The 13,279-nt window shown below is 32.7% G+C and overlaps 1 protein-coding gene across 2 annotated transcripts in view; it reads right to left on the bottom strand.

Moving 5' to 3' along the window:
• LOC148948423 (testis-expressed protein 264-like) overlaps nucleotides 1–13,279 on the bottom strand; it is a 59,934-nt gene that overhangs the window by 28,595 nt on the left and 18,060 nt on the right. Inside the window, exon 1 of one of the 2 annotated variants that reach the window (XM_089094345.1) lies at nucleotides 3,005–3,125. The exons of the other annotated variant lie outside the window; for it this stretch is intronic. The gene's annotated coding sequence lies outside the window, so the exon portion shown is untranslated. Of the gene's footprint in view, nucleotides 1–3,004; nucleotides 3,126–13,279 lie in introns of those variants that run through there. 2 annotated transcript variants of the gene reach the window in all.

Below are 13,279 nucleotides of genomic sequence, written 5' to 3'. Positions count from 1 at the left end.
TTTCAGCTTTTAAATTCTTTATTCTCTAATGGTGTCAACATTTCCATAATTTTTCTTCTCAAATATTTGTAGGGGAGAGAGGGTCAAAACCCCACAGGGGTAACTCTCTATGTTTGGCCTCTCACCTAAAGTTTTTCAACTAATCCATTCAAAAAATTACCATTAGATGCATTTCATGTAACACACATTTAGCAATAAGTTTTAAATTTTGGATAAAAGAGACAACTGAGAAAAGAGGTAAGGAAGGTTTTATATGCTTGCTCGAAATCCTGACACATGTAGTCTTTGTCAAATATTTTCTAATTTATTGTAGCTCTTGGGCCGTAAGTTAGCAGGATCAGACAAGGTATACCCCTACTATTTGCATGGCAATTTTCATCAGTGAAATACAGGCCATTAACTACAAAAAAAAAAAAAAAAAAAAAATGGCATTAATATGGGGCAACCCTGGACCCTTTTTTGGGGGCAATTCCGGAAACTTTTTGTGGAGTCTGGTTTTGCCCTGTGCTGATGGAAGTTTTTGTAACTTGGAAAATGGAACTATATGTAGCTGGAGGCAGAATATTGGTAAAATTGATAGTGTTCCTGTTGTGTTAAAGAGGACCTGAAGTAATATATTTTTGCCTATCAAACTTTGCTTTCAACATTTACACTTAGACAAAAGTTACCCCTTGCCTTACAGCCTAGCCTATTTGAACACAATTATTATGTGTAACAATCTTTGTCTTAGATCAAATTTGTCCAAGATTAAGTCTGCCTTAGTATTTAGTACAAAGTGTTTAATGCTTTGCTCCAACTTTAAGATCCTGTGCTCAAGATTGGACAGGATTTTCAATGATTACAACATCAAACTTGCCTATGGCCCTAACTCCTGAAAGTATCAGACTGTATCCACAGGCAAAAATGCAAGTGGGTCTGCACAAAAACTGTAGAAAAGGCAAAAGAAGAATTCTGACAGAAACGCCAGAAAAAAGGACACTAGAAGCAGACTGAGCTAAGGCTTGCTAAGAAAAAGAAAGTCAAAGGTTTTGTTCATTGCTGAAAAAACTAGAGATAGAATTTCAGACATAGATTTGCAGCTCAACAATGAGTTGGATGACAAGTCTTTACATTGTGAAAGTATCAGTCAGTTTGAGACTAATGAAGAATTATCTTGCGGAAATTTTGTGCTTGTAAGGTTTATGATGGGAAAGAAGCAGAACTGTTTTTCATTATGTTTGTGGAATTAATAAAATAATAGGCAGAGTAGCAAAAATAAACTATCTCTGCAAGTCTGGTGGGAATTTCATCTTCCCTGAATATCAAGATTGTACAGAAACTGACTTTCAAGACATTATCATGAAGCTTCCCACACCAGTTTCAGTAGGAGAAACTGGGCAAACAGCCAAAGCTCTTGTATTTGGCCCAATTTCCCATAAAATGAATTTAATGTTGTGTTTAACTTGTATATTACCTGAAGTAAATGTGAATATTATCTGAATCAATTACTACAAGCATTAATTAACAAATGTCTGGAAATGCCCCATGTGAGTCCAAAGTCACCCCTGGTTGGGGCAACTTTGGACACTTGAAAAGGGCACACATTATTGGGTCTCTCTAAGAAACACCTTGATGAATGTCATTGAGAATAATCACCAAGAAAAGTGAATAATTGAGTTGTCTATTTGTGTAAAAAGGAAGTTGTATCTTTAGCAATTTGCCTTGTAGGGGACAAAATCCTCAAAATGTATGGTTTCACCCCCCTCTCCCCTACTTTTCTTTATTACTTACAGTGGCGGATCCAGGGGAGGGGAGAGGGGGGCGCGCGCCCCCTAACAAAGTCTAAAATAGTGTAATTTACTTAATTAACGCAAGTTTGTGTTAATTAAACTTGCTCCTAATGCAAGTTTACTGGATCAACCTATTTTGCGCCCCTCCCACCCCCTACCTGGATCCGCCACAGATTACTTATAGTTAAAGTTAATGGCCCTTTTTGTGATCAGCCTTGGTACTATAATACAACAATATTAATGAAACTTGGAATAAGTGATGTTTTTTTTTTTTAAATTGCAGCAAAAAGCAAAAGCTTGTCAACTGTATATGCCAATCACCACCTATTCTTGATCTTGAATCTTTGCTTTTTTCTTTCTCTTTTGTACTCTACTCTTAACATTTATTGTATGAGTGGCTTACAAATAAACTATTATGATTAGAGCCTACTCAGAAGGAAATACTTTAATAAAATAAAAGCAGTAGGCTACTATTAGATCCCTTATTTTATAGTCATTACAAATATCATATTTGTGTTTCTCATGATGTGCACTACTCTTTATATTAATCAGATCCTCATGTTTCCTTCCATTGTTATGTACATTTTGAAATTATGCCAAATAACATTTTATCCACAATCCTATTGTAATAGCTCAGGCAAATTTCATCAAGTCAAGACTAGAGCTACCCATAATATGATCTCAAGATGAACAACAATAAATAAATAGGTTTTTCTTTGCCCAAAATTAATATAAGAACATGTTTTACCATGTGACAACCAAGCAATACCTGGAGCAATAAAGTCATAAACAACCACAATGTTTGATGATATTGAGAAAAGGTAAGTAAGGTAGCTGAGTAGGCTCTCATCTTTTAAAGTACTATCAGCACTCTTTGAGAAGCTACAACAAACAGCTTTAAAACAAAGATTTTGTGAAAAACTACATTCTCAAATCTTAGATTTTATTTTACTAAGATGTTTTTTGAGCAGGCATTAATTTAGAATAATACCAAAGTAAAAATTTCACTATTAGTGTTTACTTTAGTTTTGTATATAACCTAGGGCTATATTTGGTATAATTGGGGGTAGGAGAGGGACAAGGCACACTGTCAAAATAGCAAGTATTAGGCTATATTTGGGCAGAGCTTAAAATGGTAAAACTCTTTTGTTTTATATTGTTCCTTAAAAAAAGCTGGGTGTAAATGTATGACCATTCTAGTACATAAGGAGACATCTTAAGAAGAAAATTCTTACTTCATAATAAGCAAAACAATCCTAGTTGACATATTTTACTGGGAGAAAACCTTTATCATCACTTCTTTAACTCTTATACAATTTTTTTTAACAAAATTGGGAAAAATAAACAGATTTGACTGCATTTATCCATTTTCAAATTGTCTTTTATATGAAAGTTAAACACCATCACTGCCATTTACCAAAAAGATATAAATAGGCAAATACTGATATATATATATATATATATATAGATTAAGTTAGGTTAGCTAGATGGCCCTTGGGGTTTGTTTTTATAAACAATTTTCAAGACTTGGACATGACAGTACTGATCTTTGCCGATGATACGTTGCTTGTTTGTCTTGCAAGAACTGAGAAGGGATTACTTGAATTAAGTAAACAATCGTTAGACAGAGTTTCAACTTGGATGGGCGTAAATAAACTACAAGTTCACCCGGATAAGAGTAGTTTTATCATATTCTCAAGAACAGCTACATATTACCCATGGATTTCTTGATTAAGATACAGTTATGGCGAGATTGAAAGGAAGTCTTGTGTCAAGTATTTAGGTATTAAACTTGATGAAACTTTGTAGTTTAGGAAACATGCTGGGAACACATCAGCGATTTTATCACAGAGCATCAGAATCCTTACAAAACTTGCACACTTTGTCCCGCATTGCGTTTTAAGGTTGTTGTATTTCTCAATAATACATCCATATATTTTATATTCTTCTTTTATATGGTTAGGGATATTTCTGTCGCTAGTTAATCCAATTCAAGTTCTCCAAAAAAATGCAATCCATTTACTTTGTAATAAATCTTATAGTGATTCTGTGAGATTGGAGTATAGAAGACAAAAAATTTTACCAGCTGCTTGCTTACGGGATTTTTATCACCAGTTATTTATTTTCAAGTATAGTAATAATAATTTACCTTTATGTTTCTCAGGCATGTTTCAGGTTAGGTCTGATTGCCACAATTATAATGCTTAAACAAGCAAGGCACTGTCTCCTCCAATCGCCATTACTACAAGGTCTAAGTTCTCCTTTATTTATCAAGGAATAAATTATGGGATAGTAATTATAAGACAATTAATGACACAACAAGATTTGAAGAATTTAGAAATAAATTTAAGGAAAAATGTATTCTAATTATGAGTTTTAAATTATCGTTTGTCATTTTTATTTGTATTTTATTTATAAATTTATGGACTAGTAATAATATGATTATTAATGATATAAAATGGTTTGGAAAAATTTAGAAGTAAAGCCAAGGAAAAAATGTATTCTATTAATGAGTCCTAAGCTATTATTATTATTTTTTTTTCCTCTTCTTCTTTTTCTTTTGTTGTTTGAGGTGTGTGAAGGAGTATAGTGGATTATTTGGGTAGTTTTTTCTTATTTTTTTTTGTCATTACGGTGACTCCTGTAGTAACTCAGCAAGGAATTATGTATTTTATTTATACACATATACATATACATATATATATATATATATATATATATATATATATATATATATATATATATATATATTATCAGTATTTCTGGTATACTTAATTTGTGCTATAAATTAGTACTAAAATTTTCTCCTTTTTTTTCTATTCCTGGCATGCCCCTAGGACAACTTGCCTTTGCAAGTTCATGGGCAGGCTAGAAGATTTAGTAGAAAGACTTGTTTTTGTTTTTTTCATGTATTATATATATATATATATATATATATATATATATATATATATATATATATATATATATATATATATATATATATATATATATATATATATATATATATATATATATATATATATATATATATATATATATGTATGCATTTTTTCAAGTTCTATTTTTTATTAATAAACTATATGCTTCAAAAAAAAAAAAAAAAATGAGATAAAAATTAAAAAATATGACTGAAAACTGGAAATACAAGGAAAATAGAGAGAATAAAGTCCCACCCCCTGTAAAATATGTTAACTACCATTATTCTGCATATTATGAAGTAAGAATTGTTTTCTCAAAATGTCTCCTTATGCACAAGGAATGGTCATACATTTACAACAAAAGCTGTAGCTTAATGGCATTATCCGCATTGGGGTTATTTGGCATTATGAACCATCTTTTGGTCAGAGATCAGTACAAAAATGACGTTTTGAATATAGGCTAGCTTAAAGGTAGACTATATCTGGCCTTAGGTTATTTGCAAGGTTAGTGGTCAGTGTATTTTCAATTAAAGGATCATCAAGTGGTATGTTGGTAAATTTTTCACAAATCATATTATTGACTTATGAATAAAGTAAACATAGCACTCAATGCCTTTTTTATGCTCTTTCCAAACATAATAATCATTTTTGTCAGAAATGAACTTCACCCCCACCCCTATATATACCAATTCAGATTATATATTTGCACATTAGGGGGTGGGGGTAAAGTTTAAACTTACCTCCCATTTATATCAGAAATAAAATTTACCCCTACTCCCCTAATGTGCAAATATAGGTAAATATTTACCACATCATATTATTGAGTTACAACTAAAGTGAATATACCACTCAATGCCTTTTTTTATGCTCCTTATGCATATAATAATAATTTTTGTTGTGAATGAATTTTAGCCCCCAACCCTATATATACCAATTCAGGGTATATATTTGCACATTAGGGGGTGGGGGGAAAGTTTAAACTTACCTCTCATTTACATCAGAAATAAAATTACCCCCATCACCCTAATTTGCAAATATATACCCTGAATTAGTATATATAAGGGTGGGGGCTAAAATTTATTACCAACAAAAATGATTATTATATTTGTAAAGAGCATAAAAAAGGGCATTGAGTGGTATATTCGAGGTAAAATTCTACTTTAGTTACTTTTGGCTATCTTGGAAAGAGGTTGGGTTAGGAAAATGAAACTTTAAGGGATGGATCTACATGCTAAGGTATGTCCCGGGAAGGTACTTTGAAGTACCTACCTCCACTCCTTCCCCCTCTATATAATGGTAAATTACTGCATATTACTAGTTGTTTAAGCTCAAATTTCATCCTATATTAATATCATAATTATAAATCACTGCTTACCTTACACAACTTCAGCTTTTAACCTTGTTCATTAAAATATATTCCAAAATCCTATTGTCATTTAACGATACATTTAACTTATTTACTATATAACTGACATTGTTTATTGAACCCGTTTTTGATGTTCACAACTTTGCTTATCATAACCCCTTTAACAGTAGCATGCAGGTGCCATGGGGTAGAAGGCAACTCTGTGTTGATAAGCCATTTAAACTTTATTAATTAGGGAAAGGATTTGACAAGAGATAGACCAGTAAAAAAAATCCAAATTGTTTTTAGAGGACAAATTATGTTATGAGAAGATGTTTTTATTTTTATAGGTCCATGCACTCATGAAGGGAAGAGGTTTTTAAAATCCCTCTTCCCCTCAAACTCAAAGTTTTCTAGAATTCTACTTCAGAAGCTTTTTAAATATTTCTAAAGCACTAATTGATAGAGGGCTACAAACATCAGAATTGACTTTAGAAGACAAGTTATGTCATGGGAAGATGCTTTTGAAATCCCCCCTCCCCAAAACTCAAAAATGTCTAAAATTCTACTTAAGAAGCTTTTCAAATATTTCTAAAGCACTAATAGATAGAGTGCTGCAAATATCAGAATCGACTTCAGAGGACAAATTATGTTATGGGAAGATGTTTTTGAAATCCCCCTTCCCCCTAAACTCAAAATTTTCCAAAATTTTGCTTTACAAGATTTTTTAAATATTCGTAAATCGCTAAAACATAGAGCATTACACACATAAGAATTAATTTTAGAAGATAAGTTATGTCCTGGGAAGATGTTTTTGAAATCCCCCTTTGCCCCTAACTCAAAATTTTCCAAGATTCTACTTTAGAGGCTTTTTTTAAATATTTCTAAAGCGCTAAGACATAGAGCGCTAAAAACATCAGAATTGACTTTAGAGGACAAATTATGTCATGGGGAGATGTTTTTGAAATCCCCCTTCCCCCCAAACTCAAAATTTTCCAAAATTCTACTATAGAAGCTTTTTCAATATTTCCAAAGCACTAATAGATAGCGCGCTAAAAACATCAGAATTCACTTTAGAGGCCAAATTAATTCTAAAATAATTCCCCCTTCCCCCAAACTCAAAATTTTCCAAAATTATAATATTGAAGCTTTTTTAAATATTGCTAAAACACTATGTCGTACCGTACGACAAGCATCAGACTTGACTTAAAAAGACAAGTCATATCATGGGAAGATGTTTTTGAAATCTCCCTTCGCTCCAAACTCAAAATTTTCAAAATATATAATTAATGAGCTTTATCATATACTTCTTAGTTGGAGCTACATAGAGTACTGTTACCATCAGAATTGATTTCAGAGAACAAGTTGGGTCATGGAAGTAGGTTTTTGAAGTCCCCCTTACCCCCAAACTAAAAATTTTCCAAAATTCTACTCTAGAAGCTTTTTCAATATTTCCAAAGCACTAATAGATAGCGCGCTAAAAACATCAGAATCGACTTTAGAGGCCAAATTAATTCTACAATAATTTTCAAAATTTTCAAAAATTCTACTTTAGAAGCTTTTTAAATATTTCTAAAGCACTAATTGATAGAGGGCTACAAACATCAGAATTTACTTTCAGAAGACAAATTAGGTTTTGGGAAGATGTTCTTAAAATCCGCCTTCCCCCCAAACTCAAAAATTTTCAAAAATTTTGCTTTAGAGGCTTTTTAAATTATTTGTAACGTGCTAAGACATAGAGCGCTACAAACATCAGAATCGAATTTAAAGGACAATTTATGTCATGGGAAGATGTTTTTGAAATCCCCCTTTGCCCCAAACTCAAAATTTTTTAACTTTAAATTCTACTTTAGAAGCTTTTTAAATATTTCTAAAGCACTAATTGACAGAGGGCTAAGAACATCAGAATTGACTTTAGAAGACAAGTTATGTCATGGGAAGATGTTTTTGAAATCCCCCCTCCCCAAAACTCAAAAATGTCTAAAATTCTACTTAAGAAGCTTTTTAAATATTTCTAAAGCACTAATAGATAGATCGCTACAAATATCAGAATCGACTTTAGAGGACAAATTATGTTATGTGAAGATTTTTTTTTGAAATCCCCCTTCCCCCTAAACTAAAAATTTTCTAAAATTCTACTTTAGAAGCTTTTTTAAATTATTTCTAAAGCATTAAGACATAGAGCTCTAAAAACATCAGAATCGACTTTAGAGGACAATTTATGTCATGGGAAGATGTTTTTGAAATCCCCCTTTGCCCCAAACTCAAAAATTTCAAAAATTCTACTTTAGAAGCTTTTTTAAATATTTGTAAAGCGCTAAGACATAGAGCGCTACAAACATCAGAATCGACTTTGGAGGAAAAGTTATGTCATGATAAGATGTTTTTGAAATCCCCCTTGCCCCAAACTCAACATGTTACCAAATTCCACTCTACAAGTTTTTTTTAATATCTTTAAAGCAATAAGAAATAAAGTACTATAAATATCAGAATCAACTGTAGAAGATCAGTTGTGTTAAGGGAATATGTTTTTGAGATCCCCCTTCCCCCAAACTCAAAATTTTCTAAAATTCTTCTCTAGAAGCTTTTTAAATATTTCCAAAGCACTAATAGATAGCGCGCTAAAAACATCAGAATCGACTTTAGAAGCCAAATTAATTCTACAATAATTCCCCCTTCCTCCCAAACTCAAATTTTTTTTGAAATCCCCCTTCGCCCCAAACTCAAAATTTTCCAAAATTTTACTTTAGAAGCTTTTTTAAATATTTCTAAAGCACTAATAGATAGCGCGCTACAAACATCAGAATCAAACATCAGGGGCCAAATTAATTCTACAATAATTCCCCCGCCTCCCCAAACTCAACATTTTCCAAAATTCCACTCTAGAAGATTTTTAAATATTTATAAAGATCTAATTGATAGAGTGATACAAACATCAGAATTGAATTTAGAAGAAAAGTTGTGTCATGGGAAGATGTTTTTGAAATCCCCCCTCCCCAAAACTCAAAAATGTCTAAAATTCTACTTAAGAAGCTTTTTAAATATTTCTAAAGTACTAATAGATAGAGCGCTACAAATATCAGATTCAACTTTAGAGGATAAGTTATGTCATGGGAAGATGTTTTTGAAATCCCCCCTCCCCCCAAAATCAAAATTTTCCAAAATTCTACTTTAGAAGCTTTTTTAAATATTTCTAAAGCACTAAGACATATAGAGCACTACAAACATCAGAATCGACTTTAGAGGACAAGTTATGTCATGAAAAGATGTTTTTGAAATCCCCCTTTGCCCGAAACTCAAAATTTGTCAAAATTTTACTTTAGAAGCTTTTTTAAATATTTATAAAGCACTAAGAGATAGAGCGCTAAAAACATCAGAATCAACTGTAGAGGCCAAATTAATTCTACAATAGTTCCCCCTTCCCCCCACACTCAAAATTTTCCAAAATTCCACATTAGAAGTTTTTTTAAATATTTCTAAAGAGCTAAGTAATGGAGTGCTACAACCATTAGAATCAACTTTAGAGGACAATTTATGTCATTGGAAGATGTTTTTGAAATCCCCCTTTCCCCAAACTCAAAAAAATTCCAAAATTCTACTTTAGAAGTTTTTTAAATATTTCTAAAGCACTAAGACATAGAGTGCTACAAACATCAGAATCGACTTTAGAGGACAAGTTATGTCATGGGGAGATGTTTTTGAAATCCCCCTTCCCCCCAAACTCAAAATTTTTTAAAATTCTACTCTAGAAGCTTTTTCAATATTTCCAAAGCACTAATAGATAGCGCGCTAAAAACATCAGAATCGACTTTAGAGGCCAAATTAATTCTACAATAATTCCCCCTTCCCCTCAAACTCATTTTTTTGTAAATCCCCCTTTGCCCCAAACTGAAAATTTTTCAAAATTCTACTTTAGAAGCTTTTTTAAATATTTCTAAAGCGCTAAGACAGAGAGCGCTACAAACATCAGAATCAACCTTAGAGGACAAGTTATGTCTTGGGAAGATGTTTTTGAAATCCCCCTTTGCCCTAAACTCAAAATTTTCAAAAGCACTAATAGATAGCGCAGTACAAACATCAAATCAATTTTAGAGGCCAAATTAATTCTACAATAAATCCCCTTTCCCCCCAAACTCAAATTTTTCCAAAATTCCACTTTAGAAGCTTTTTAAATATTTCTAAAGCATTAATTGATAGAGGGCTACAAACATCAGAATTGACTTTAGAAGACAAGTTGTGTCATGGGAAGATGTTTTTGAAATCCCCCCTCCCCAAAACTCAAAAATGTCTAAAATTCTACTGAAGAAGCTTTTTAAATATTTCTAAATCACTTATTTATCGAGCCCTACAAACATCAGAATCGACTTTACAGGGCAATTTATGTCATGGGAAGATGTATTTGAAATCTCCCGTAAGCCCAAACTTATAATTTTCCAAAATTCTAATTTACAAGCTTTTTTTAAATATTTCTAAAGCGCTAAGACATAGAGCGCTAAAAACATCAGAATCGACTTTAGAGGACAAGTTATGTCATGTGAAGATGTTTTTGAAATCCCCCTTTGCCACAAACTCAAAAAATTCCAAAATTCTACGTTAGAAGCTTTTTAAATATTTCTAAAGCACTAAGACATAGAGCACTACAAACATCAGAAACGACTTTAGAGAACAAGTTATGTCATGGGAAGGTTTTTGAAATCCCCCTTCGCCCTATACTCAAAATTTTCCAAACTTCTACTTTAGAGGCTTTTTTAAATATTTCAAAAGCGCTAAGACATAGAGCGCTACAAACATCAGAATCGACTTTAGATGACAAGTTATGTCATGGGGAGGTGTTTTTGAAATCCCCCTTCCCCCCAAACTCAAAATTTTCTAAAATTCTACGCCAGAAGCTTTTTCAATATTTCCAAAGCACTAACAGATAGCGCGCTAAAAACATCAGAATCAACTTTAGAGGCCAAATTAATTCTACAATAATTCCCCCTTCCCCCCAAACTCAATTTTTTTAAAATCCCCCTTCGTCCCAGACTCAAAATTTTCCAAAATTCTACTTTAGAAGCTTTTTTAAATATTTCTAAAGCACTAAGACATAGAGCGCTACAAACAGCAGAATCGACTTTAGAGGACAAATTATGTTATGGGAACATATATTTGAAATCCTCCGTTGCCCTAAACTCAAAATTTTCCCAAATTTTACTTTAGAAGCTTTTTTAAATATTTCTAAAGCACTAATAGATAGCGCGCTACAAACATCAGAATCAACTTTAGAGGCCAAATTAATTCTACAATAATTCCCCTTTCCCCCCAAACTCAAAATTTTCCAAAATTCTACGTTAGAAGTTTTTTAAATATTTCTAAAGCACTAAGACATAGAGCACTACAAACATCAGAATCGACTTTAGAGGACAAGTTATGTCTTGGGAAGATGTTTTTGAAATCCCCGTTTGCCCCAAACTCAAAAAATTCCTTTATTCTACTGTAGAAGTGTTTTAAATATTTCTAAAGCACTAAGCCATAGAGCGCTACAAACATCAGAATCAACTTCGGAGGATAATTTATGTCACGAGGAGATGTTTTTGAAATCCCCCTTTGCCCCATACTCGCAATTTTCCAAAATTCCACTTTAGAGGCTTTTTAAATATTTCTAAAGCGCTAAGACATAGAGCGCTACAAACATCAGAATCAACTTTAGAGGACAAGTTATGTCATGGGGAGATGTTTTGAAATCCCCCTTCCCCCAAACTCAAAATCTTCTAAAATTCTTCTCTAGAAGCTTTTTCAATATTTCCAAAGCACTAATAGATACCGCGCTAAAAACATCAGAATCGACTTTAGAGGCCAAATTAATTCTACAATAATTCCCCCTTCCCCCCAAACTCAAATTTTTTTGTAAAACCCCCTTCGCCCCAAACTCAAAATTTTTAAAAATTCTACGTTAGAAGCTTTTTTAAATATTTCTAAAGCGCTAAGACATAGAGCGCTACAAACATCAGAATCGACTTTAGAGGACAGGTTTTGTCTTGGGAAGATGTTTTTGAAATCCCCCTTTGCCCTAAACTCAAAATTTTCCAAAATTTTACTTTAGAAGCTTTTTTAAATATTTCTAAAGCACTAATAGATAGCGCAGTACAAACATCAGAATCAACTTTAGAGGCCAAATTAATTCTACAATAATTCCCTCTTCGCCCCAAACTCAAATTTTTCCAAAATTCCACTTTAGAAGCTTTTTAAATATTTTTAAAGCACCAATTGATAGAGGGCTACAAACATCAGAATTGAATTTATAAGACAAGTTATTTCATGGGAAGATATTTTTGTAAACCCCCGTTCCCAAACTTAATAATTCCTAAAATTCTACTGAAGAAGCTTTTTAAATATTTATAAATAACTAATAGATAGAGTGCTAAAAATATCAGAAATATTTTTAGAAGTCAAGTTATATCATGGGAAGATGTTTTTTAAATCCCCTTTCCCCCAAACTCAAAATTTTCCAAAATTTTACTTTAGAAGCTTTTTTAAATATTTCTAAAGGGCTAAGACATAGAGCACTAAAACATCAGAATCGACTTTAGAGGGCAAGTTATGTCATGGGAAGATGTTTTTTTTTTCATTTTGTCATTTGCTGAAGCTATGCAAGTGGGAAACCGGGCGTTTGCTCAATTTAAAAATTACAAGCTGTGGCCTTGCAAAATTAAGCACGTGATACCGGTCAAAGGTGATGGAAGTAATTATGAAGTTTTCTGTTACGGAACTGACGAAATTAAAATAGTAACGTCCGAGAATATATGGGTTTACGTGGAGAAATATGAAGAAGCGCTGAGAGATGGCAGAAAAAATGTTCAGAGAGCGACAAGGCTGTGTACAGAGGACTCGGAAGGTTTAGCCGGGGATTTATCTGAGTCGGTTAACTTGATGCAGTCAGAAATTGTTAACCTTCGTGACGGCATACAGGATGATATTCGTAGGAGAGTGGAAGAGCAGTGCAGTAGATTAGGGAGTTCTCCGGTGACACAGATTAAGTCAGATTTTCTTGATACTGTTACGCAAGCTGTCTATGAGGCGATCGATCTGCAATTCAGGGGTAAATTTGAACTGCTTGAGAAATCACTTGGCGATTTGCGGGCAAGAATTGTCCAAAATTGCGCAAAGCTCCAAAAGCTTGAAACTAAGCTGGATGATATAAACCAGTTTTCTCTTTTAACTAAGGTCATTGCATCTGAGATAAACTCTCCCACGCGTGATTTGCC

Source organism: Artemia sp. Qi Xiang Cuo, chromosome 9 (genome assembly GCF_049724085.1).
Source record: "Artemia sp. Qi Xiang Cuo chromosome 9, ASM4972408v1, whole genome shotgun sequence".
In the NCBI taxonomy this organism is placed as follows: domain Eukaryota; kingdom Metazoa; phylum Arthropoda; class Branchiopoda; order Anostraca; family Artemiidae; genus Artemia; species Artemia sp. Qi Xiang Cuo.
The sequence above is the reverse complement of the archived record's forward strand: the minus strand, read 5'-3'. Positions and strand labels throughout refer to the sequence as shown.